This window comes from Rissa tridactyla, chromosome 5 (assembly GCF_028500815.1).
Source record: "Rissa tridactyla isolate bRisTri1 chromosome 5, bRisTri1.patW.cur.20221130, whole genome shotgun sequence".
In the NCBI taxonomy this organism is placed as follows: domain Eukaryota; kingdom Metazoa; phylum Chordata; class Aves; order Charadriiformes; family Laridae; genus Rissa; species Rissa tridactyla.
In genome coordinates this window covers 77771605-77794306 of record NC_071470.1, presented here as the reverse complement: position 1 = coordinate 77794306, position 22702 = coordinate 77771605, and positions in this window count along the sequence as shown.

Below are 22702 nucleotides of genomic sequence, written 5' to 3'. Positions count from 1 at the left end.
CAGATTTTGCTGCTAAGGTAAGTTAACGTTTTAAAATTCTATGCTGTCAAATTACTGGAGCAGTCTGGGTACTTCAATGATACGTATTATGACAAAACAATGTTTGGTGACACTGGTATATTTTTGCTATATGAGAAAAGAAACTGAATCATTTCTGCTGAATTCTGGAAAGTAATGTGGGTATAATAGCCACAGTGGCTTTGCAGTCAGGGAGAACAGGAGGGAAAAAAACAGGAAAAAATATTTTTCAAGAGATTATAGCAAAGCACACTAACTGTAATCAGACTGTCCAAGATAAGAATAATGTAGAGAAGCAGCGCACTAAGAGCGGAGGAATGTTTATGGAGCACCATTTACGTGCTGCTATTTGTGATGTATCCTGTACTGGTACAGTCCGTAGGCTCGGGTACCACCAGCGTCAGTCTCCATCCTTCGCTCCCACACACCAGCAGACGGTATCCCTCTCCTCGGGCGGCGAGCGAGGGAATGGAGAGGATTACCACCCGTCTGTCGATGGAGAGAGGGGATAGCAGTGATCAAAGATAGCCGAAATGCAGAAGGGGAAAAGTGCAAGATAAGAGAGAAACTCTAGGAAGGGGTGGAGGGGAAAAGCTTGCTAATGGTTCTTGGCAATTGCGTAAGGACAATTCCTCCCAGGGGCCTGCCAGGCGCTCCTGTGTGGAATTCTGCAGTATTCAGATGTTTAGTCCAATCGCAGGATTTTTTTTATTATTGTTATTTAACCTTCCACTTTTCTTTTACACGAGGAAGGTAAGATACTTGGTGACGCAGTAGAGAGAACAGAGATACCTGGCTATGAAAAGAATTGATCCACGAATCAATGGATCTCCAGAAAGACAGGAGAAATTTTTTTTTCCATTTCTGTGACGTTGAAGGCGGGGGGAGGAGGAGGAGGGCCCGACAGCCTACTCTGGGTAAAATGGTTTGGATTCATTCTGCTGAAATTCATTTAAGTCAAAAATTTATCCAGGCTATAAATAATTCAGCTCATAAATGATTCAGACTTTTTATGTTTTGTGGAGAGGGGAGCAGAATTGCAAAAGCATTACTTTTGGAGTTTTGCTCTTTAATTAATAATTCCTGACTTGAACACATAGCAGGAGAAGTCACCCTTCTGTTCCTTTCCATGTTTACATAGGTTAAGTATTTACAATTAAACCTCGGTTTTCTTCTGCTTTTTCAAACTAGTGCAGAAACCTGCTTCAGCGAGGAAGGGTGGCGGTTGATTCTTTCTGAAGAAGTTAATAATAGAGTTTTTGTCATTTCTTTCAGAAGTCATGTATGGAGACTATGGTCTATATGCTTTTACTAAAGAAGCTTGGATTCTTAAGAATGCCAGAATGGATTATATATGGGTTTTTTTGTCTTTTAAGTACACGTGACAGCTAATATCTGCTGCTCTTATACTTCCCCGTCAACGTATGCTAAGAGGAGGAGTCCATCTGTTGAGTTTTATCGTCCCAAGAGTTGCATCCTTAAAGGTACTTTATATTTGACCTTAGCAGGTCAAATATAGGACCTGCTATAGGAGTCCTATAAAGGGGTGCCTTTATATATAGGAGGGGTGCCTTTAGCAAAGTCTGACACATTTACCTGCAGTGGTTTGGGGTTTTGTTTACAATTAAATTTTTTCTGCTCTACCGCTTTTCTCTAAGTTTGTCCGATCTTAGGGATTTACAATAGTGACATTTTTCCTCCTCCCCCAAGAAATACCGCATTTGATTTAAAAATTCAGGATGATGGTATAAGATTACAGGAATTAATAACCTTGGACTGCTCTTCTTCATTATTTTTTTGCCGATTTTTATGTCTCCCTTGACTGTTGAGTGTTTTGAAAGAACATTATTACGCATAAATCTGCCTGGAGCAAAAACCAGCATTGATTCTCTTCTTCATGACCCAGCATACAGCTGAATCTGAAATTATTTTTAGCCCTCGTGTTTTTACTTCTCTTCGACAAATTGCAGACTCGGCACGGCAGCAGCAGGACTGTAACTCTGACCTATGCCAGGCCTTTGGTGCCAGCAGAACATTTGTAATTTGGGTCTTCAATTAAAAAAGAGAATTCTGTGGGTTAAAAAAAAAAAAAAAGTAGTGGTAATTTTTGATGATTGTAGATCTTGTTGTCCATGGTCTTGTCCCCCCGAAGGCTTCTTCGATTTCTCATCTGATGCAACATTTCCAAGCTTAGAGACTGGCCTCGTGAGGACTGTTGTCTTTTAGCAAGGATTGTTACGGTCACCTTAGTGGTGCCAACCAGGGCTCCGTCGTGGTGGGCTTTGTACAGATAAAGAGCTCGGAATTAAGAGGGATACGAGGAAGGGGAGGAGCAGGATGGGAATGGAGTGTGCAGTTGGTTGGTGCGATAGCAAGGAAGAGTCATTTTTAACGAGCAAGGGGAGGACCTCGGTGGTGCGGAAAGAGCGGCAGGGCCGCTGCACACGTTGAAGGGACACTTGGGCTACCCGCATCTTCAGATATGCGTCCTCCCGCTTTACGACCGCCTCCTACAAACCGCATTTGTGCGGTAAAAGTGCTGGAGGGAAAAATGTGGTTTTAGTAAAACACCCTGGTCAAAAGCAGCAGACTGATACTCCACAATTCATGGGCCCTTCTGGTAGCCAGTGGTCCACACTCAGTGGAGTATCCCACTCACAGCACGATGCTTGTACCACGTTGCCCTTTCTGCCTGTCCCTGCAGGGTAGAAAAGCTTCTTTATGTTTGATTTTGTACTTTGTGTTAATTTATAAGTTTCTTGTTTGACTGTCCTCAATCTTACCGTCACCTGGAGCAAGCAAAAAGTCTGGAAAAAGAAAAATTCTGTAGCGAATTTGCAGTGAATTGCAGTTCCTGTAGGAGACTGGAGTTACTGTGAGATGCCTGAGTGTTCTTGTCTGGGGCATGGGTGTCTTCAGCGAGAAAACTTCCCAAATCTTTATCTGCCGTCTCTGTTGACATGCTGTATTCCCAAAAACTCTGCCCCTCTCTCTAACTATAGTTCTTTTACTTCACCATCTGACCAAGTCTGATTTAACATTGCCCGTTCTACCTGTTTTACCTTACACAGCTAACACAGGCATTCTGTACGTTGTATTTTTTTCTCTCCTAAGATGTACTGTGTATCCTAATTTAGATCGGACTTTAAGGCAGTCCTTGAAAACTAGCAGGTAAGTAAATTATCTTTTTTCTAGAGAGGCTCTAAATCAAATGAGAAGATTACCCTCTGATAGATGACAAAGGCACTTGCCTGCCCATGTTCCCTAGAACACAGGTCAGTGTCGTAATTGCTTACTTCTGGTACCATAGTGTCTAATGACCTCAGACGGGATTAAATCATGGGAATAGTGCTGCATAATGCTGTAAAAAAATAATCAGATAAGGCACGCTCGGGTGACTTTGCAGTGTGCCTGAGCGGGGAAGTAATATGGTTACCTCACCTACAAGCGATTTAAGTTTCTGTGGATGGTGTTAGAGAAGTTGCTCTCTACCAAAAGGGGAATATTCTTCCTGCTGTTAAATATGTTTTCTTCGTGTCAGTTGCGGCTCTGTAATGGAGGAATGTGGCTTGCGTGTCTGTGATGTTCCAACGGTACTAAAGCATTATATTCCTCATGCATTTTCTTCTCCGGTAGCAGGTTAGAAGTTTGGTCCTGCAAGTACTGAAGAGCATTTATTTTCAGTGCAAATGCACGGCTGTCGTATTTTGGTTCTTTACCTTTACTTTTTAAATACGCCAGTAGGTACTTTCTCAGTGTGTTGGAGAAATGTCTGGGAGAACACACTTGATTTGTTTTACGAAGTTAAAAAAAATTGTAGCTGCTTTTTGTTGTGTTGCGAAGATGGGATTCGGTCTGTCTCTCTTTGGCAGCATCCCTGGCGTAGCAGTTTGTCGCGTCCCTCCACGGGGGCCGCTCCCGCCTGCCCCTGAGCCCGTAGCTCCTACTGTGCAGCAGTCCCTGGGAGTGCTGTAAAGGACGCGACCCCAAGGATTCGGACAGAAAACGGTGGGAAATTTTAAGCTGACTTCATTGCTGAGGAAGACATGGTGTGTAAGCGCACCCAAGGCGCCTGGCTGAAGTACCTGCGCCGGGCGTGCATTGCCAGGATTAACTAGAAGTAACCGCAAACGAGTACTCGCTGTGTCGAGCTGGGCTTTGCAGAAGGTTCCATGTCTGAAATCGTTGATGTTCGGGTTAAACGTGCCATCAAACGAACCATACTTCTAATTGGGTCTTCATCCTCAAAGGGTCGCTCTCCGGTGGAGCCGTAAGTGGCAGAGAATTGTGAAGCTGGGGGCTCTCAGACTTGCCTTCAAAGCAAGCAGTCGCCGTTAACAGTGGTAGGCGAATCCTTTGAACTCGGGAGCTGCCAGTGCCGAGAGGCCGGGGCAGTTCTCCGGGGAACTTGGCAACCCACGGGTTTTTGTTAGTTCACAAGCAGAGCCGGGCCAGCTCTCCTATTCATGCCTCCGTTTGCTGGAACCGGTGTAGACGGCGTACTTAGCATGCGTAGCTGTTATCCCGGCGACACCGATTGCCGCAAAACCAGGAGAAAATGAAGGCAGGAGAATATGGGAGAGCTTTGCTTCCCGTTGCCAAGGCGACTCGTTCGGAGCCAGATAAACACTCACTTGCCACTGCTGTGGTTGTATTGCCTTTGCGGTGTTTTGAGTGGAACCAAACACCCGAAGGTGAAAAGAAGGGGGAGAAAATTGGAGAGAAGGGACAAACCCGCCTTGGCACTCGAAAGCAAAGGATGGCTGTGTGGGCAGAAGGGCTGCCTGTGTTTCTGCAGCGGGGCTTGTTTCCAACCCGTGTCGCAGCGCCCTGGCCCTGCGCAGCCCTCGGCGGTAGCTGCCTGCCAGTAACGTCTAATTACGGTGTTCAGTCCTAATGATTTGTGTAAAAGGAGGGACCTGGAATAAAGTGAGGAGCATGATGAGTCTGATGGGGAAAAGCCTTCCAGTGTGGTGTGATTTTATGTAAGGTCATTTAACCTACCCCATTTTTCTCTGACCTTTTGCAGGGCTGGGGCAGAGCAGGGGGCAGGGGTTGCAGCTCCGTCAAATTTAAAGTTTTTATTCTATTCATTTTTTTTCGTAGACATTTAGGTTCATTTTTTCTAGACTTTTAGGTACAGCTGTTCCCAGTGTGGGGCCGCTACCCGCTAGGTGATGACTCGCCGAGTCTCTTGCTGTACCTAATCCTTGCTCTGCGGGCCTGGGGAAGGCTGGGGACAGGGGTGGCAGCCCGGGGGGTGCCCATGGAGCAGGGGGGCTACCGGGGACCCAAGGTTCTGGCCAGCAGAGGGCAAAGCTGCCGCACGCTGTCCTGTGCCGCAGGCACAATGCAAAGCTTGGGGCAGCTTTGCATCCAGTTATGCACTGGCTGATCACATAGATGAAGCTATATACATAATTTTTTTTTTTGGGGGGCGGTGGGGGTGGGAAAAAAGGCCCTCTATGTACCCAGGGAGCCTGCAAGGTGTCCCGGTGCTGGGACACGGGGTCCCCAAGCACCAGCCATGAGCCTTGGCTCTCATCTGTTGCCTGTGCTAGACCAGAAAAATGCTGTTCTAGAACGTTCAGGAGAGATTTTCATCAAGCTGGGAAAATACTTCTCTGAGGGTCGCTAAAACTACTTGCATCTGGGTTGAATACCCCCCTTCCCCACCTCGGGTAGCAGAGCTATGCCAGAGAAATTAGGGTTGTTTGGCACTGAGTTACCCTTTGCAGTCAATAACAGACCAGATAAACGCAGAAGTTTATAAAGAAGTTATAAAGTTTATATAAACACACAGATCTCTGCTACCTGGTGGCGGGAGCATACGTGGTGATAGGTGGGATGCAGGTGACACGCGTTATTCCTTGTCGCCGAAAGCGCAAGAGCATAATTAATATAAAAGTAGGAAGCTCCCCGATGCCTTGTCTCTGCAGATCTGCAGAGGGAGCGTGTTCCAGTTCTGCCACCCTCTGAACGATGCGTGGAGCACACACGGTTGGATACCTTTTTGCCTTTGTGCTTCATGCAATTTTCTCCTTTTGGTTTTCTTCCCACCGTGGCTGGCATTTCTGTTTGCTTTCCTTTCCCTTACCTGCTACACACTGAAATGTTTTTGTGATGAGAAGCGGCTTTTTGTTAACCTTAGCATTTTGTGTGATGTTTATTCAGTGAGTATTTTGGGAATACAGCTGCTCTCTCGGATCTTGCCCATCGTATCTGGTGCCTCAGTAGATAAGTTTAGCCCAGAAGGTTTAGCCTAGAAGACCTCTTCCACCTGCGCAAACGCAAAGCGTACTCAACCTGTTGGCTCAGTTTAGTCAGACTAATGTAATTTAAAACCTTGCTTCAGAAACGGGCTGTGCTTCCTAGTCTGAACTTCACACTTAACCCAAAAGAGCCTTATTCTAAAGCCAAAAGCCTTGAATTTCTTCCTTTATGGCAAGTTATATGTATCAGTTAGTCTTGTATAAAAATAAATTCAGTCTTATTGCAGTGTAACTTACAAGGTGGGCATTGTCTCTCACCGATTACAAGCTAAAGTGACTTTTACCTGGTGTAGCCTCAAGAAAAGTGGCATTTTTTTCAGTGCCGAGCAAGTTCTTACGAGTGGAGACGGGCAGAGGTGAGCTCAGCCGTGCTGCGCGCTCGCTTCGGGGGCATCTGCTGCTGTCCAACCAGCGTGATTCAATCGGCATCGGCCCATCCTTTCGCCTCTTTTCCCTATCAGTGCAGAGTCTTAATGGGGGCCCGCGTTTGAGTACAGCTCCAAGAGCCAAGTTAGGTCACTGTTAATGAAAAGGCAGAAGCCAGTTCCCTCTGCCTCCTTTTATGTTACGTTTGTCTTTGCTATTCTCCATGTTGTAGCTGTAGACTTTCTTGCTTCTGGCGTCTTACGCTGTGGCAGATACAGAAACATCTATCCATTAATTTGGCTAAAGTTTCAGGCTTAATTAATCTCTTTCATACAATGCTGCTTTGATATTATGAATATCTTTTTTTTTTTTTTTTTTATTCTGACATCTAATACTCAAAACCGAAAGCAGCATTTTGAATCGACGAAAATTCCTTAACTTGCGCTGAAACGTCCACTGCAAAGCTTATTATTTATGCCACCACAGTTCATCCTCAAATAATTTTACCCCCATCTTCTCCCAGCAACAGCTGAGTTGTTTCCTGGTCTGCCGTTGGATTCACCTCTCGCGTCAGCTGTGAAAAGGTAGATCAGACTCCGCGCCTAGAGCCACGGAGAAAGTAACAACCAACCGCGTCTCCTGGATTTTCCACTTGACGGTGGTTTATTTTGCCCGTGATGATTGATATGAGCAGATTTATTCAGTGTTTTATGCTTTATGTGAAGGGATGGTCTTCGAGATAGTGGCGAGGGTGTCGAGCTGGCAGCTCTGGTCCGTGCCCTGATCCTGCTCCCTGCCTGCGGCCGCCTGCCCGGGCACCCAACCTCTGTGTTCACACCAGAAACTGCTCTTACGCCAAAAATGACAACTGCGGAAGAAACACAGTGAGTCTCTTGAAAACTTGAAGCAAGAGGGAAATCATTTCCCTTTTCCTATAGATTCACGTAATCTTCTTTTTCCTTTTCCATCCTTTTTTAATCCCCGTTCTTTCTCTCCTTGTCACCGGTCTCCTGGATTAAAGATGAACTCCTTTCCCTCTAACGCCCTCACCACCTCCTTACCCCGAGCGTGTCTCAAACCCTACTGCTCTCTGCCCTGTCTCTCGCTGTGCTCTTACGCTGATGGAAAAAGAATAATACAACTTGAATCAGGGGCAAAATATTTAAAGTTATTTGGGTGTTTAAACAAGCAGCTGTGCAGCCTAATTGGGTTTAGACTGTATCTATTTTTATATTTATCTCCCTCTCTCTGCAACTATATATAGATAGAGCCGCAGTGGCAGAATGGGTCATCCGCAGCTTCCAGCAGGGAGAGGCACACGGAGTCGTTTTGCAGTTTTTAAACCTGAGTTTGGCACCGTCCCCTCTTTCAGACGCCCCGATTACGATTCCTGCGCTGCCTTTTGTATCCCGTTTGTTGACAAAATATTGTACCACAACTGGGGACACGTTGCTTGCGGGTTGGGTTGGACTCTTTCCTTTAGTGAAACCTGACAATGTGGCTCACGCTTTTTGACTCCTACTTTTTTCCTTCATTGGTGAGGTACTCCATGGTTGTTTTGCCTGAAATTTTGTACACTCGCCTCTTCAATGCGCAAAAGCAACGGTTTTAAGGAATTCTCAAATACATGAAAGCAACTGGTAGCTGGGATGCATTGAATGGTGCATGCAGAAGAGAGAGCCCTTCCTTAGGGAGCTTCCTGAGGAGTTCGTATCGGACAGGAACGGCTGGAGCTTTCACAACGGGCAGGTGTGGCCGTATTGGCCGACGCTGAGTGCGGTCACATCGTATTCGGAGACAGTAACTTGGCCTTTGGGTGTGAGGCAGCGATTTATGGGGGGGAGTGGAGGTGTTTCTGATGAAGCTGGTGGTAGGTGAGGCCGGGAGAAGGGTAGTGTCTTCTGCAACGTTAGACTGGCATCCCGCGCTGGAAAAAGACAGCTTGCCCACCTGGCAAAATGTCATTTCTCTCCACTAGCACAATGTGAAGGCTGCTGGATGGCAGAGGATGTGTCCTGCTGTGTGGGCAGATGTTAATTAAACTGTCTTGTGCCTGTTGTTCTGCTGTTGGCAATCGCCACCTTTCCAAATTGCAACGGCTGTCTCATCCGCCCCTTTGCCTCTTTGGAGAAGGCAGGAACAGGCTTGGAAAGAGGCGCGCTGCTGTCGGACTGCCTGTGGCCGAATGGAGCGAGAGTCAAACAAGCCGTGTCCAAAATTAAACTGAGAAGCAGAGAGTTTACAGTGAGAAGTCGGAGTCCGTGGCTCGAGACGTTTACTCAATACAGCGGCTTTTGCTATCTCAGTGTAAGAGGTAGGAAAGCAAGCGCCGGTGCTTCTGTCGTGTACAGGTGGAGACCCAAACACCGCAGGCGGCAGCACGTAGGGCTTGAACTTGGCAATGGCAGGAGCAGGAAGGATGAGGGGATCGGAGCTGCCGGTTGGCTGCGGACGGGAGGGGAGAAGCTGTTCTGGAGACGCTGCCAGGAGGTCCCAACCCAGGTTCGAAGGGTTAATTTTAAACTCTGGCTTTTTTCCTTGTGTCTCAGCATTGTCTGGTTTTAGGCATGATGGGAATTGGAAGTGACACACGCCGCGGGGGAGCTGTTCTCACGGGGTTTGCATCACGCCTAAAGCTGGACGTACGAGAAACCTCCTAGGAGAGACTGGTCTGCCAGACCCTTGGATGACTCGGCTGACACCAGCCACGCTTTGGCCGAGCATCTCAGCTTCCAAAGTGAAAGGAGCTTTCAAGCTTTTTGGCGGTCGCGTCTCTTAGCATACCAAGATGTTTTCTGAGCCAGACGTGACGGAGAGGGGCGAGCTGGTGAGACAGGCTCCGCTTTCCCCTGGCAGAGGCAGTGCAATCCCTTCCTCCCTTGCCATGGTCTCCTTGGAGACGTGTAGGGAAGCCATGACTCCCGGGGGAGCGCTGGGACAGGCTTTCCTGGCCTTGGCAGCATATTAGCGCCAAGCGAGGCCTCCTATGTGAAGGAGCGCCTGCAGATGAGACTCGAAGCGGCACTGCGACGGCATGCAGCTAGAGCGGACGACACACGGCGATGTAAAAAAAAATAAGAAGAGTAATACCACCAAAATAGCCCAATAGCTAATGCCCAGCAAATACATTCCTCGTGGCGCTGTACTTCCCCATTGTTTCCAATATTCTTCTAGATCTGCCTTGCGAAAGAGGAGCGAACATCCTTCAGGAGAGAGGGGTGACCTGGGATTCGCGGTTGCGAGGCGCTGGGAGCTGCTGCTGGCCCCTCGCGCCGGGCAGGACAGGCCCTTCTGCAGGGGGCTGCCTGCGTGGCCGCAGGTCACGGAGAAGCTGAATGATATTCTTGGCCTCAGCAAGCTGACTCAGTTGTGTGGGTGCGGTGTCTCTTGGAAACATCCCGTGTCTGCTGTGGGAAAGGTAAGGAGTAGTTTTGTCGGAAAGTTAAAGATGTTATTTTTCAATGACATCGCTCTGCGGTGGATACTCGCCGAATAGCTTGCAGCCGTCTTTCAGACTGAATGGAAATGTCGAAGGCATTGCTGTGGCCCATGCGAACGGATATTTCCGGAGTAATATGGCTATCAAATAATTCCGTGTGAGACAACAGCAATCTAAGAAGCACGCATGACAAAAATCGAGCGAGACCAAATACTTGTTTCGGTGAAAAGTTGAGGTTTTTGGTCTGATGTTAAATGCTGGGATTCAAAAAGCCTTTTTGCGCAGCAGAGAAGTCTCTCTTGCTGTTTCAGAGCTTACCACAGAAAGCTGATAGAGACACAGAAATACAGGTGCAGCTTCTTAAGTCTATCTTCTGTGTAAGATGGAAATCAAAACGAGGATCCTGACATTAGGATAAGACAAGATGAAAGGCTAAAGCCGCTGCGTGTTCTTTCAATCTCAAAATACGAAGCCCAGCCTTACGTGACACTGATCTATGCGTTACCACGGGCAGCTTGAGGCCCATCGGGTCCATCCGAGGAGGTTCTGCCACCGTCCCATCTGGTCTGTATTCATCTGTCACTGGCACTCAGAGCCACCAGAGAGGAGAAAGAACCGGCAACGTCACGCAGTGGCTTTTTGACATCAATACAAGCAGCGTGGGAATTGCTAGGGGTTGTTTCCTGGCATTTATCACGGGCATCAAAATGTAACGGTGTAACAGGGGGTGGAAAACCCCACGAGTTCTATAAATGCCACATCATCTCCCACTTGTGGGTAAATACAGTTGTCATTCTTCCAAATTTCTAGACTGAAGGCTACAGTTACACTGCATTTTGGCTGTTCCCTAGCTAACGGACACAAGCGCGTGTCTGATTCGCATGTCAGCTTCACACCGGTACCATCTGAATCCTCCTGTAGGCTCCGCTACGACCACCAGCCGAAAAAGGTACAGCATGGACTTTGTTAGCTGGAACGAGCTGGTGTCGCTCCACACAGTCGTCTTAAATGAGATCAAGATTTGGCTAACAGCAGATGTTAGAAGGAAGAACAAGAGCAGCCATGCACCCAGTGGGACTGCGGTTTCCTTTAGCTCGGCACCCCCTCTCCGGCAGCACCAGCGGTCGCTACCCAGGGAAGAGGGGAAAAAATGGATAAACAGACACTGAAACTTCCCTGAAATGGCCCCTGAGTCTCTGGAGTGCAAAGTACTTCTTGTAACTCCTACTTCATTATCCCTTCTAGTAGGCTCTTTTCCAGTCCTCGGAGACACCTACTAAAGACTAAATGCTCTTTTTCTGTGTTTCCCACGGGCTGCCCTACTTTACGTCATCGCCTTGGCGATAGAAAACACAATTCTGTACAAAATCACTATCTGCTTGTCCTGATTCCTGATTCATTTTCTTTTTCGGAGGCGAGGAAGCGAAACCCTGACCCGGCTGAAATCCCCGGGCAAGTTACAGTCCAGTTCGTTGCGGCGGGGGGGGGGGGGGTGGGCTGCAGCTTTGAGAGGCAAACGCAAGGCAGGGGGAAATACTTCGGGCATGCCTCACAGGTCGTGGCACAAGCTCGCCTGTTTCTACCCTCTCCGCGTCGCCTTTGTTCTCCAGCAGTTTCCATGGTGCCCCTGCTTTCTCTGCAGACCTGTCTGCAGGCAGCACTCTTCTTCTCTGACACGCCACACAAGATGATTTTTTTTTTTTTACTTATTTCCCCCCGCCGCGAGGCGTTGCGTGGCTGTGCCGCAAAGCTGTAGCGCAGCCTGCTAGGCATCAGCTGCCAGGGATATCTTGCAAGCTGTCTCCCGGGCGCATCTTTAGAAAGTATGGATCGGTGGGGGGGTTTTTTAACTGAAGGGAGGCGATACGGATGATGCTACCTGGGAATCCAGCTCAGCCTTTCCCCGGTCACGTTTGGCCAATTAAAATATGAAGAGGAAGGCTCTTACGCAAGGGGATTGTTGCTGGCAATGTAGCGTTGCTGTAAAAAAAATAAATTAAAAAACCAAACAGGAAAAAACAAACCAAAAGCAATAGAGGGCATAACAAGGAAGAGCAGCCGTGCTGCCTGCTGCAGCACTCTGCAAGTTTTATCTTCATCGGACACGGGTGTGAAAGTAGATGATCTGTGTATCTGACGCGGCATCACAGAGACGCTGGCAAGGATGAGGTCAAGCTCGTTTATCCCTTATCCAGCTGTAATTCTCCGCTAACCGTTCTGATAGCGGGGCACTGACCCCCTGAACTGCTCTGGCAGGAGACAGGGAGCACCTCAGGTCTCCCGTCAGGTACCAAGTCAGAAGGGCCGAGTAACCCATCCCCTGTTTTTTATGCCCAGGAATAATATCCCTCGAGCAACCCTGAGCTTTGAGGGGCAGAGGCTGTACAGAGGATAACGTTCGAGCGCTTACGGCCCGATGCTGGAAATATTTCAGGAAGAAAACTGGTTTTATGAATCTTACAGGCTGTTCACCGGAAGAGAACTGGAGTGTAAAATCACTGCCCAAGTGAAAAAGCAGGCAAGAGGGCAAAGCTGTGCTAATGGAGGATTTTTAACTCCCAGGCACAGCGGAGGGGACAGTAAATGGCGGAAATAAGGCTGGAGGTCTGTTAGCAGGCTGCGTACAGGAATGCAATTTAATCCAGGACCTGCAGATATCAAGAAGAAATGGAACAATATTAGAGATAGTATCAAAACGTGGAGAGAATATAACCGAGGACACAAGGGCAGCTTAGAAATAGAGATGTCCTATTCAGAAAAATTCAATACTGTGAGCAGAAAAGAGGTTTTCTCCATTAAGGTCAAGCTTGTGCTGTGTGTTGGGGCAGAACAGGCTGCTCCCCAAAGCTGGACATAAAAATTAATGGGTTTTAAGTCTTGGCAGAGGTTTTCAAAGATGCCTAGAAAATTATAATGCCCAATTAAATAGGAGTCGGTCATCCAAGTCCCTTAGGCGGTCCTGAAAATCTCACAACCGCTCTGTACTGCAGCTGATTTTCAGTGGGATTTTTCCCCTCTGCTTCTCTTTGCTTTCCTCTTCCAGCAGCATCCCCAGCTCCCGCTGGCACAGGCCTCTGGCTGGAGCCGAAGCCAAATAGCAGGGCTTTGAAACGCGGCATTCCAGCAGCCTCGCCGGGGACGGGAGAGAGGATCTTCTGTCCCTGCTGAGGCCCTGCAGAGCCCAACCTGCGGCAGCCCTTGCACACCAGCCGACCGCTGTTTTCCCACCGGACGCTTCCCTCTCGCGTTAAGCCCGTTTTTGTACCTCTGAGGTGGAAACACGCAGCCGGATCAGCAGCGAAAAAGCAGGCTGTTGTCCAGTGAAGTTAAGAAGCGTGAGATCTAGTTTGAATGTTGTGGGGTTTGGTTTTGGTTGTTGGTTTTTTTTTTTTTCTTAGCTGATATTAGCATTTCACACGCACGTACCGTGCGCCTGACCTGTCTGGGCTGCAGCTTCTGGGCTACGCGTCAGGTCTGGCGAAGATGATGGGGATGTACCTCCTTCAAGCCAGAGGGTTCTTTGTGAAGGAGCGTTAGACAAAGCTGAGCACGTCCTGCGCAGCAGGGCACGTGGCAGGGAAGGTGGGACTGTAGAGAGGCAGGTCCCCGGCACACGTGATCCTCTGCTGAAGCAAGGTCCCCGAAGAGCTTTAATTGACGTAGGTGAATGTCGTCCTTCCTTGCTCTCCGCAATTACTCGAAGCCGAGCAGCGCTGAATCACGACCTGCATCGGTATCAGTCCTCCTCTTCAAGCAGGGCGCAGGCTGGCTGGGAAACCGTGCCCAAAGCACTGTCGGCTGTAAGAAAGACAACGGAGGAATTGAGAAAATTGTATCGTTCTTTATATATCCGTATCGTTTCACCCTGTATGTTGGAGCCTTGCAGCGGTCACCAGCGGGACACGGGCTGGTTTCCTCCTCCCCTCCTTGCTGCTGGGAGGCACTAACTGGCGACCAGCACTTGTTCTTTTTTGCCTCTGACCGAGAAGGTAGTTGCAACCATGGGAACAAGATCAGGACAGGCTGCCTTGGGGCTTTTCGGGGCTGTCCCCGTGCCTGAGAGTGAACCTCGCTGAATTATTCGGGGTCGTTTTTCCACAACCGTCCAATGCTGCGGGCCGCATCGGTAAAAGACCGTAGGGAGCTTCTCTGTGCTCGATTCACTTCCTAGGACCCCCTGGGAACTTTACTATGTCCTTGATTGTCTCCACCCACCCCCAGCAGATCCACACGGGGAAGGGGCTGTACCTGAGCGCAGAGGTCAGGGGAGTCTCCTACCTGGCAAAGGTTTGGGAGAAAGGAAAGGAGAAAGAAAAGCCTCATTATTTTGGGGATAAGCGGTAACATAGACTTGCAAGAGAGCAGGAGGGAAAACCAGCCCTGAATGTGACTGGTGTCATCTAAAATGGGAAGAGCGTCACAAGCTCCCCTTGGAGCCAGCCTCCAACAGCACCTTTAAATACCGCAGACTTCACGCTGAAACTTAGTCGTGGCCAGAGCACCACTGCCCTCTTGATTTTCCACTAATTCCTTCTACTCCACCCTTCTCATCCCAATTCCCACCACCTACCACCAGTGATTATTGCCTTTCAACCTTCCTTATCCTCCAGATCCACCCAGTCTATCCATGGCCCTGGAGCTCCTCTTCAGCAGGCTGGAAACGTGCTGGTAGATCCCAGGAATGACGTGTAGAACCCCGTTTGACGCGTGCGAGGCATCGTGGCGCCGGGCACCCCGGCGGGATCCAAGGAGGAGATGCGTCCTTGCGTGACGGAGGTGACACGAGCAGGCATTTCTTCTGGAAATCCTCGGAGACGGAGAGCGGTAACGCAAGAAATACAGGTGAGCAGGACGACGGCTCTCGTAGCCAACCGAAAGGTGTATCTTGCAGTTGTGTTTGGCTTGAGTTTTACGCTCCTCGAAGCCTTGAACTTCCTTTTGTACGGGTTTGTAAAAATGCCATATGCACCTGCAACGTTTGGCAAATGAGAAATTACAGCTTTCCCCCTCCAAACAGCTGGTGTCTCTTGTACGGTAAAAGACACACCACGTGTTACAAAAAGCCTGCGGCCCTCCTTTCAAATCTGCCTGCAGGGTTTCCAGTCTGCTCTGAAACCAAGGCTCTTTCAGCCCTTGTTAGGTGCTAGGTAACGCTCAAGCGAAGGTCACGGCACAGAGTCACAGCCTATGAGCTGGGTAAAAAGTAAGAATGAGTGAAATAAACGTAATGCATACGCTGAAATACCCATGGAGTGAGCGCCGGCTCGGAGAGCCGGCTGGGAGACGTACCTTTATTTATTTGTGGTTCTGAGAAAACGGGGCCGTGTTCTGCATCGTTGTCTTGGCGTCGCCTTCGCACCTAGAGAGATGTGTTGAAAACCTGAAATAAGTTTCCATTCAAAGGGCGGTTTTATTCTCCTCCAAACTGGAGCAGGCTGGGGCAGGGCGGTGTAGCCCCTGTCTTGCAGAAAAATCCTTTCGATTAACCGGTTTTCCTACACCTTGCGCTAAAACCCACGAAACTACTTTTGGGAAGAAACTTGGGTGAAGCAGCGAATTTTTTTTTTAATTTTTTTTTTTTTTTCTCTGCCGAATAAGGGAATCGCTTTTTTTTTTAACACGTTAGCGGGCAGATCGCCGTACGCGTCCAACCAGGCAGGTGTTTCGGTGAGGGTTTGTTGTGGGCTGCCGCACTTCAGTGTGCGTGAGCCGAGGTTTCCTTGGCCGGGTAGGGGGCAAGGTGGCGAGCCCCCGTGGCTAAAATCTGGAGGGGAGTGAGCGTAACTAACCAGCCCAACCGCTTGCCTGGGGATATGACGACTTCGCTTTAACTCGATGCTTTCAAATCGTCTTTCCGACGCGCGGGCTGTAGCTCCGCCAGGTGCTTGGGGTTTGCTGTAGGAGTCGCTGAGGGAAACGGTGTTCCCAGAAATTCCCGTCTTATGCGGGAGCGCAGCCTCGCTGATTATAGGGTCCCTCGGGGCCTGAACCTACCTCGATGTAGGCAAGCGGGGGAATAACTCTTCCCCCTCCCTTGTTCCGCCGGGGGCCAAGGCCAAAAGGCGTCCCCCCTCTCCTTCAAAAAAAACTAATCAGCGCGCGGAGGAGGAGGATGATGATCATTGCACCCGAAATCCTCCGCCTTTCTCGCTTTTTATTCCCCTATTTTGAAACTTCAGAGCCGAGCGGGGAAGGCGGGGGGGGGAGAACAAGACGTCATCGTTTAAAACATTCAACCCCGGTGGGTTCGGCCCTGGGATGCCCGAGCTGGGGGGGGGGGGGGGTGTACACGCGTGTGGGGGTTCTGCGGGTGGGTGGGTGTTGAGGTGGGGGGGGGGGGGGTGTGGGGGAAGGACGAGGCGGGTCCTCCCCGCCGCCGGCAGCCGCGGAGGTGTCCGTGAGCTCATCGGGAGCCCGTCCCCCTCCCCGCACACCCACCCATACACACACCCACCCACCCACCCGCGAAGGGGCCGGGCGTGCGGCCGCGCTGCGGCGGAGCCGTGCCGGGGAAGGTCACCGCGGCCCCGGGGGCGAGGGGGTGGGTGTGGGTGGGGGGGAGAGACAGAGATAGAGAGAGAGATAGCGAGCGAGCGAGCTTGGTCGCCGGCGATGGTGGCCACGGCGGGAGTCCGGCGGCCGCGGGGCTGAGGAGCCGGCGGGAAGGAGCCGCGGGGCGAGAAGATGGCTTCCCCCGCGGCGGGAGGTGGGCCGTCGCCCCCCGCCGGCCCGCCGCGCCTTCGCCAGGTGGGTGCGCGACACGCGTGTCCCCCACACGCCTCCCACCGGGGGTCGGCGAGGAAGGGGGGGGGACGTGAGGGGGGGGGGGGGTTGGTGGCGGCACCGGGGCCGGCGGGGCTGCGGCGGGCGTGGGGGGGGGGGGTGGGACGATCCGCGCATCCCCGGGGAGCCGAGCGGCAGCGGGCGGATGGATGCTTGTCTATCCTGCTCGTCATTCAATTTAAAAAAAAATAAATATATATATAAAAATAAACATAAAATAGCACAAAAAAAAAAAAAAAAACCAACCCAAAAACCCTCCAAAACGCCTTCAGGCACCTGTGCCCGTGCGCGGAGAGGACAGCGCGGGGGACGCGGGCCCACACACACGCGTGTGTGGCCTCACGCGGCGGGTGGTGCAGCGCGGCGGTGGTCGGTGGCGCATCGCCGCCGTGGCGGGGCGTCTCGAAAGGCACCGCCACGGGGGGAAATCTTCGTTGACGGAATGCAGCGACGTCCGAGCGGCCGTTCCCGCTCTCTCGCCGTCTTGCAACGCTGCTCGCATCTCTCCCCCGCAAGAAGAGAGCTCGGGTTTGCGGCGGCTGCTGCATTGATTTACATTTGGAACGGCCAAGTTGGTGGCGGGAGGTTGGGTTGAGGTTCTCCGGTAGGGCCGAGCTGCTGTGGGGGTCCTCTCCGGAAAATGAGGAAGGCAGAAACAGAGGGACGTGGTGCTGGTGCGTTCGGTTTGCTCTTTCCTCCTGAGGCGGTGTGTGTTAACGTGGTGGTGAGAGTAATAAAGAAAAAAGCTGTCGTCAAGGAGGATTCCCGATGGGTAATCAGATTAGCGTAGTATATACGTACGCCAACGTAAATCCAAATATAAATCCCACCCTGCTCCTTTTGTTGGTTTTTTTTTTTTTGGCTTGGGTTTTGTTTTTGGGTTTTTTTTTCCCATTTTCACCAAGAAGCTAGTGGGACCCTTGACGAGGAAATCTCAGGGGTCCACAGTTGGGACAGGCAACTGAAAGTTTGGAGGAATATCTGGAAGTTTGGGCCGGGCGACTTAAGCGAAAAGGCCTTTGTGTGGGTTTGCTCCTGACCCCGGCTGGAAATGCCCCAAGAACAGCCGTCCCCCTCACCCCCATGTGTTTTGGCATTTCCCGTTCTCTTCCCCGCTGGAAACTGAAAGGAAAAATGTGACTGATTTTAGTAGCTGAGTTTGCTCTTAGGAGGGAGAAAACCGAGCAGGGATCTCTCCGGTTTATTGACAATCCGTGCTAGGTGCAATCGGCAGTACCAGCAGGACGGATGCAGAGCGTCGGGGAGGGAAAAGAAGTTCCAGGTAGTAAAGCAAAGCCCTGGAGATGACGACCCCAAGCACCGGGGATCTCCGTGAAACTTATACGTATCGCTTATTCCGCGTGCTGCCTGGAACCAAGTCAGCAGTGTCTTTGCAAGCGGCGACTGAGACCCTCGGTGACAGCTCCCTTCCTGCCACGATCCTCCTCCTTTCGAACCTCCGCTTCGCTCCTCCGCAGCACGGCAAACACCAGGTTGCCAGTTACGTGTTTTGATTAGCAAGCAATTAGCACCGTTAATAGCGCTCAATAACAAGCGGTTGCCCCTAGCCACCGATGGAGAGGAAGGGAGAGGAAGCCCCGCTAGACCGACGAGTTGCTTTCGGCTGGGTAGTTTCAAACACAGGGACAATTTGCTTTCTTGAGAAAGCGACAGCGCAGCCGACGGGCAGAGCAGAGCAGCCCCCACCCCATCCTGGAATACAGCGCCGAGGAAGGATCCAGTACGTCCAACGGCAAAGCCGGACCTGTGGAGCGTTCCGAATTGACTTCTCACGGGGTCGTTCATTTCAAATGAGACTGAAACGACGATGTAATATCCTGAATTAGTATGCGGAAAGCGCTCGTGAAAAAAAATTGACTACCACGGTTGTTTTACTGCCTTCCTATGCGTTTTGTCCGCTCTGTATTTAGTATTATTTTTAATTGCGTTTAGAAAGAAATCAGTTGTCAGACATGTTTCTGATCGACGGTTGTGGTAGAATCCAGTGTTTATTTGAATCTTTGCTGTCCTTCAATAAGGCAGCGTACATACGGCTCGTTGGGCATTTAAAAGTCTGGGAATAAATGCCCAAAGCCACTCAAGACCAAGGCAAAGAACACCGCAATGGCTGAAGTCAATCGGTTTTTGCTATAAAGCACTATAAGCTTCCCACTTTGCCAAGCGTCCTTAGGAGGGAGGGAGAGCAGACTTGGGGGGGTACAAAACAAAAGGGAAACGCGTCTGCTTCGAAACCGTTGCACGGACTGTTTTGTTATCGCAAGGCGCTTATCACAATAACCCTTACTGAAAACTGAAATGGGCAACGTGCCGGATTCCCGCAACACGGGGGCCTCTCCCAGGTCCTTGGGGCTCGTCCCATCTTGCAGCTTGATAGGGAAAGCCACCGAAGGAGCTCTTTGAACTGAAGTTGTTTTTGCGGAGTTCTTATTATGTCTTTCGGTTAATTTAAGGGGTCTGCGACTCCGTCCTTTATGCTAAATGCATATTTGGGGGCGCTTGCAGAGCTGAGGCCGGTGTTTGCATCTGTGACCCTGTTTTAGCAAGAACTGTATTTTACCTTGAACACCTGAGTTGCGCCATTTAAGCTGTGCTTGAAGTACCCCTTGGGCAGCCACGTGTTGCAGTCAGATACCAGTGAAATTTGTTATGTGAAGCGTAAGAATGTACCGAGCAAAAAGTAGCTGTTGTAAATTATACTACTGGAGACCGTCGTGTTTGGAACGGGATGGATGTTGTCTCTCGTTAACAGTCACCTGAGTTATTCCCACTTGTCTTCCTTCTAGTTGTCAAGGCTGTACTTCTCTTGTCAAAAGAAAATGTAAACGCTTTTGCTCGCATTAAAAAATACAACCGTATAAATAAAATTGGCAAAGCAAACACAAAGCGTCTTGCATCAAAACATTGGATCTGTAGAAGAAAGGAAGCAACAAAAGCAGAATTGAAGGGAAAGACGGGGGCGCTGGGTTGATGTTGTGCCAGGGATCTGTGATTAAGTGGACCCTTTTATGGATCTCCCGTTGCCCGCTTGTCAGGCAGGTCCCTTCTGGCAGCCTCTGTGGAAGCTATTCCAGGGTTTGAACTCCACGCGCGCCGCAGGGGCCACCACGCGCCCCACTGCCCTCCTCGGCCACCACAGGCATGTCAAGCAAGGGGCATTGCCATTTCGGATGGCCCTCCACACCGTAAAATCAAGTTGGCTTCGGTGGAGCGGTATCCGGTTGCCGTATTAGGACCTGACTGATGGATTAAAAGTTGTTCAGAGGAATGACTGAAGGTGCCAAAGGATAGAGATCACAATGAGGGTTCAGTTCGGGTCCTCTGAACAACCCAAAAGATTTCAGTGAGGAATCCTATTTCATTTGGTGGTGTGGTTTTATGTGAGCATGTTTCTGTAAGTAAAATAAAGGACGCAAGGGTAAAACCCCCCTCTTACTAACCGTTAGCTAGGAAATATTTTTAATCCATTGAAAATGCAAGCTGCCCGACTCATTAGCAGGAAAAACGTATCTTCATCCATTATCTGATACGAAAAGAAAGCACGCAGGAGTGTCTTTTACTGTGATTTAACCGATTGCAGTCAAAGTTGCTTGTCATCGAGCAACGTACAGCAGTCACGCAGTAATTTTCCTGATGTCATGCCATTATTGACCCCCCTGAAATCCGTTTATTCCACAGAATTCTCTTTTGGTAAGAGTAAAACTATGTAAATTATGTAAAATTATGGCTGGAACTGGAAGTTCTGGAAGTTCTTTTCCTCTTCAAGCTCTTTTATTTATTTATTTTAAAATGCGGTTGGACGTATTTGGAAATCCAGATATGTCCTTTTGGACATAAAGGATTCTGGGGTGCCGAACTCATGGTTTGGAGTGAGAACCGAGACTGGAGAGAGAAGATCCACCATGGTGTTCAGCAGAAGAGTGCTGGCGTGGACGTGGGGAAGATGGGGAACAGAGCTCCTGTCGCTCTCTTTCTCCGGGCATGTTTCCGTGGCGAAATTGTCCTGCGTGGCAAATCCGCGAGAGCAGGACATTCACCTGAGTACTTAAGAGAGTGGAATATGAGACCTTGGGATTTTACCTAATACCTCGTTACTAGGAGAGTCAAGGTCACCACGAGCAGTTGAGATCACTGGAAATAAGGATGGCCTTGCGCGCTGTGCCAAACGTGCCTCTTGGATGCCATAGCGCTTCACCTCTCCGCTCAGATCATCCAGTTTTTCAGCCCGAAAAGCACCTGTTTATGTCAGGTGACATAAACACTAACAGACGTGCTCTGGTCGCTCTGAGGTCTCCACCTGGGCCTTGACAAAAATCTGTTACAGGGAACGCTTCAACTGGTGTGCGGGACGGACGGCAGGAACTAGTTTTCTTCTTTTTATTTTGTTTTCTCAAGGAGTTTCCCCCTGCGACTCCACTGGATTTCGTCCCTTACCGTTTTATGTTTTTCTCCTGCGAAGGAGGAGGAAACAAACCCTCCTAAAAACTTGTATTCCCCTGCAGCGTTAATGGCCATCTTCCGGACCGTTCATACCACTGACTATTCATAAACTCCTGGAGTGCTTTGGTGCCGCCTTTTCCAGCCCACTGCTCTTTATCCCACCCCCTGGACTTCTCCTGCTGCAGGACGTTCTTTGTCCCCCGGCTAACAAATCCCTTGGGATCGGAGGATATTTGAAGCTCCTCTTCCATGGGTGGATTAGACTGATGTCCCTCCCAGCAGCTTTGCTTTGGGCAGTATGTTGTTTGCCTTCACCTCTGGGCTGGCACGGCTTCTAGTTCCATAATTCCAAAGATTAGCTGGGTTCGAATTCCCCGTTTTCGAGGTTTCTCTGAACTTTAATTTGATTCGGGCTTATTTTTAATTTTGCCTTCTGCTACTGCGAAGGATTAGAAGTAATTTGCCCCAAACTGGAACGACTTGAAAAATCGGCGCAGCGAAGTACTCGCTCAGGCGTCACGGCACGGAGTAGAGACAACATCCATCGGAACGAACATTTCTATTTCAGTGAGCCTTGTGTGCCGTATCAAAGGGAAAAGGGCGCTAGGAAATGTCTTCTCGCCGACTTGAAAGGATGAAATGTAACGCACGATGAACCTGTTGCATAATAGATGAAGGCTAATGTCGGAAAAAGTAATTACAGTTAGCGGGTAAATGACTATGTGTGTCTAGATTGCATATAAAAATGACTACGCGTTATTTAGGTTGCAAAATCAAGCGCTTTGTAGTTCCAAGCTAATAGAATTAAGCTTAATTCTGTCCCCTTCTGTGTCTGTTCTTTACACTGAATTGGACTCTGGGAAAAAAAAAAGAAGGCTTAAGTGATCATATAAATTGGAAACGGAATCACAATGTACGATAACACGCTGTAGGATAACACCTGAATAAACAAGCTCGAGGCAGGCAATAGAGAGACTGGAGCTTTTTAAAATAAGTAGCAAAAATTCTCCGTAATGAAGATCTGGTATATGCAGAATTACAGTGGATCTTGGGTATTCGGTCGCGTTTCCATGACATACAGTAACTGAAATGTCGAGCCTGCACGTTGGTTGCATCCAGTCGAAGGAGTGCTCCGAAATCCTGGGAATTAGCAGATCCTTCTGATCACACATGAGATTTTAAAATGAGGGAACTGCGGCGAATAGCCCGAATTTATGCAGAAAATGCACGTGAAGGTTCACCGCTGCCACGCAAACCACTTTAGGTCAAGCCAGCGTTTTCAGCCTGCTACGGAGGCGAAGAATTAAAGTGTTTTTTTAGTCCATTTATGTTCCAGTCGGGTCTTTCCATTACTTTTCGGTGGGCC